Genomic DNA, 4,374 nt, shown 5'->3' with positions numbered 1-4,374 from the left:
AAGAACTGTCTCTGTCTCCCTTCCTCTTTCTTTCCTTCTCTCTGTCTCCCTTCCTCTTTCTTTCCTTCTCTCTGTCTCCCTTCCTCTTTCTTTCCTTCTCTCTGTCTCCCTTTATCTTTCTCTCTCTCTCGCTCTTTCTTTCCTTCTCTCTCTCTCCCTTTCTCTTTCTTTCCTTCTCTCTCACTCGCTCTTTCTTTCTCTCCTCTCTGTCTCCCTTTCTCTTTCTTTCTCTGTCTCCCTTTTTCTTTCTCTCGCTCTCTCGCTCTTTCTCTTTCTTTCCTTCTCTCTCTCGCTCTTTCTCTTTCTTTCCTTCTCTCAATCGCTCTTTCTCTTTCTTTCCTTCTCTCTGTCTCCCTTTTTCTTTCTCTCTCTCTCTCGCTCTTTCTCTTTTTCCTTCTCTCTGTCTCCCTTTTTCTTTTTCTTTCTCTCTCACTCTTTCTCTTTCTTTCTCTCCTCTCTCTCTCTCATGCTCTTTCTCTTTCTTTCTCTCTCTCGCTCTTTCTCTCCCTTTTTCTTTCCTTCTCTCTGTCTCCCTTTTTCTTTCTCTCTCTCGCTCTCTTTCTTTCTTTCCTTCTCTCTCGCTCTTTCCTTTTCTTTACTCTCTCTCTCTCGCTCTTTCTCTTTCTTTTTTTCCTTCTCTCTGTCTCCCTTTTTCTTTCCCTCTCTCTCGCACTTTCACTTTCTTTCTCTCTCTCGCTCCTTCTCTCTGTCTCCCTTTTTCTTTCTCTCCTCTCTGTCTCCCTTTTTCTATCTCTCTCTCGCTCTTTCTCTTTCTTTCCTTCTCTCTGTTCCCTTTTTCTTTCTTTCTTTCCTTCTCTCTGTCTCCCTTTTTCTTTCTCTCTCTCGCTCTTTGTCTCTCTTTTTCTTTCCCGCTCTTTCTTTCTTTCTCTCCTCTCTGTCTCCCTTTTTCTTTCTCTCTTTCTCGCTCTTTCTCTTTCTTTCCTTCTCTCGCTCTTTCTCTTTCTTTCCTTCTCTCTGTCTCCCTTTTTCTTTCTCTCTCTTTCTCTTTCTTTTTTTCCTTCTCTCTCTCGCTCTGTCTCTTTCTTTCCTTCTCTCTGTCTCCCTTTTTCTTTCTCTCGATCTTTCTTTCGTTCCTTCTCTCTGTCTCCCTTCCTCTTTCTTTCCTTCTCTCTGTCTCCCTTTTTCTTTCTCTCTCTCTGTCTCCCTTTCTCTTTCTTTCCTTCTCTCTGTCTCCCTTTTTCTTTCTCTCTCTCTCGCTCTTTCTCTTTCTTTCCTTCTCTCTGTCTCTCCTCTATGTCTCCCCTTTTCTTTCTCGCTCTGTCTCTCTTTCTCTTTCTTTCCTTCTCTCTGTCTCCCTTTCTCTCCTCCCTTTTTCTTTCTCTCTCTCTCTCTCTGTCTGCCTTTTTCTTTCTCTCTCTCTCGCTCTTTCTCTTTTTCCTTCTCTCTGTCTCCCTCTTTCTTTCTCTCCTCTCTGTCTCTCCCGCTCTTTCTCTTTCTTTCTCTCCTCTCTCTCATGCTCTTTCCTTCTCTCTGTCTCCCTTTCTCTCGCTCTTTCTCTCCTCCCTTTTTCTTTCTCTCTCTCTCTCTCTCTGTCTGCCTTTTTCTTTCTCTCTCTCTCGCTCTTTCTCTTTTTCCTTCTCTCTGTCTCCCTCTTTCTTTCTCTCCTCTCTGTCTCTCCCGCTCTTTCTCTCCTCTCTCTCATGCTCTTTCTCTTTCTTTCCTTCTCTCTGTCTCTCCTTTTCTTTACTCTCTCTCGCTCTTTCTCTTTCTTTTTTTCCTTATCTCTGTCTCCCTTTTTCTTTCTCTCTCCTTCTCTCTCGCTCTTTCTTTCTTTCTTTCCTTCTCTCTCTCGCTCTTTCTCTTTCTTTCCTTCTTTCTGTCTCCCATTTTCTTTCTCTCTCTCGCTCTTTCTTTCTTTCATTCATTCTCTCTCGCTCTTTCTCTTTCTTTCTTTCATTCTCTCTCGCTCTTTCTCTTTCTTTCCTTCTCTCTCTCTCTCTCCTTTTCTTTCTCGCTCTTTCTCTTTCCTTCTCTCTCTCACTTTCTTTCTTTCCTTCTCTCTCTCTCGCTCTTTCTTTTTCCTTCTCTCTGTCTCCCTTTTTCTTTCTCTTTCTTTCTCTCCTCTCTGTCTCTCTCGCTCTTTCTCTTTTCCTTCTCTCTGTCTCCCTTTTTCTTTCTCTCCTCTCTCTCCCTTTTTCTTTCGTTCCTTCTCTCTGTCTCCCTTCCTCTTTCTTTCCTTCTCTCTCTCTCTTTCTTTCTTTCATTCTCTCTCTCTCGCTCTTTCTCTTTCTTTCCTTCTCTCTCTCTCTCCTCTCTGTCTCCCTTTTTCTTTCTCTCTCTCGCTCTTTCTCTTTCCTTCTCTCTGTCTCTCTCCCTTTTTCTTTCTCTCCTCTCTGTCTCCCTTTCTCTTTCTTTCCTTCTCTCTCTCTCGCTCTTTCTTTCCTTCTCTCTCTCTCTCGCTCGCACTTTCACTTTCTTTCTTTCCTTCTTTCTCTCTCTCGCTCTTTCTCTTTTTCCTTCTCTCTCTCTCGCTCTTTCTCTTTCTTTCCTTCTCTCTCTCGCTCTTTCTCTTTCTTTCCTTCTCTCTGTCTCTCCTTTTCCTTCTCTTTCTTTCTCTCCTCTCTGTCTCCCTTTTTCTTTCTCTCTCTCTCTCTCTCTCTTTCTCTTTCTTTCCTTCTCTCTGTCTCTCCTCTCTGTCTCCCCTTTTCTTTCTCTCTCTCGCTCTGTCTCCCTTTTTCTTTGTCTCTCTCGCTCTTTCTCTTTCTTTCCTTCTCTCTGTCTCTCCTTTTCTTTACTCTCTCTCTCGCACTTTCTCTTTTTCCTTCTCTCTCGCTCTCTGTCTCTCCTTCTCCCTCTCGCGCTTTCTCTCCTCTCTGTCTCCCTTTTTCTTTCTCTCTCTCTCTCGCACTTTCACTTTCTTTCTTTCCTTCTCTCTCTCTCCCTTTATCTCTCTCGCTCATTCTTTCCTTCTCTCTGTCTCCCTTTTTCTTTCTCTCTCTGTCTCCCTTTCTTTCTTTCCTTCTCTCTCTAGCTCTTTCTCTTTTTCCTTCTCTCTCTCACTTTCTTTCTTTCCTTCTCTCTCTCTCGCTCTTTCTTTTTCCTTCTCTCTGTCTCCCTTTTTCTTTCTCTTTCTTTCTCTCCTCTCTGTCTCTCTCGCTCTTTCTCTTTTCCTTCTCTCTGTCTCCCTTTTTCTTTCTCTCCTCTCTCTCTCGCTCTTTCTCTCTTTCTTTCCTTCTGTCTCTTGCACTTTCACTTTCTTTCTCTCGTCTCCCTTTCTCTTTATTTCCTTCTCTCTCTTGCTCTTTCTCCTCTCTGTCTACCTTTTTCTTTCTCTCCTCTCGCTCTCTCATGCTCTTTCTCTTTCTTTTTTTCCTTCTCTCTGTCTCCCTCTTTCTTTCTCTCTCCTCTCTCTCGCTCTTTCTTTCCTTCTCTTTCTCTTTCTCTCTGTCTCCCTTTATCTTTCTCTCCTCTCTGTCTCCCTTTTTCTTTCTCTTTCTTTCCTTCTCTCTGTCTCACTTTATCTTTCTCTCTCTCGCTCTTTCCTTCTCTCTGTCTCGCTCTGTCTCTCTTTCTTTCCTTCTCTCTCTCTCGCACTTTCACTTTCTTTCTTTCCTTCTCTATGTCTCCCTTTCTCTTTATTTCCTTCTCCCTCTCTCGCTCTTTCTCTCGGTGTGTCTCTTTCTATCCTTCTCTCTCTCTCTCGCATTTTCTTTCCTTCTCTCTCTCTTCCTTTCTTTCCTTCTCTCTCGCTCTGTCTCCCTTTTTCCTTCTCTCTCTCGCTCTTTCTCCTTTTCTTTCTCTTTCTCTCGCACTTTCACTTTCTTTCTTTCCTTCTCTCTGTCTCCCTTTCTCTTTATTTCCTTCTCTCTCTCTCGCTCTTTCTCTTTCTTTCTCTCCTCTCTGTCTCCCTTTTTCTTTCTCTCTCTCTCGCTCTTTCCCTTTCTTTCCTTCTCTCTCGCTCTCTCTTTCTTTCCTTCTCTCTGTCTCCCTTTTTCTTTCTTTTGTTCCTTCTCTCTGTCTGCCTTTATCTTTCTCTCGCTCTTTCTTTCTTTCTTTCTCTCTCTCGCTCTTTCTCTTTCATTCCTTCTCTCTCGCACTCTCTCTTCCTCTCCTCTCTGTCTCCCTTTTTCTTTCTCTCGCTCCTTCTCTCTGTCTCCCTTTATCTTTCTTTCCTTCTGTCTCCCTTTTTCTTTCTCTCTCTCGCTCTGTCTCCCTTTTTCCTTCTCGCTCTTTCTCTCTTTCTTTCCTTCTCTGTCTCTCCTTTTCTTTCTCTTTCTCTCGCACTTTCACTTTCTTTCATTCTCTCTGTCTCCCTTTATCTTTCTCTCCTCTCTGTCTCCCTTTTTCTTTCTCTCGCTCCTTCTCTCTGTCTCCCTTTATCTTTCTTTCCTTCTGTCTCCCTTTTTCTTTCTC

The sequence above is a fragment of the Octopus bimaculoides genome, chromosome 20, assembly GCF_001194135.2.
Source record: "Octopus bimaculoides isolate UCB-OBI-ISO-001 chromosome 20, ASM119413v2, whole genome shotgun sequence".
In the NCBI taxonomy this organism is placed as follows: domain Eukaryota; kingdom Metazoa; phylum Mollusca; class Cephalopoda; order Octopoda; family Octopodidae; genus Octopus; species Octopus bimaculoides.
Note: the sequence above shows the minus strand (reverse complement) of the source record.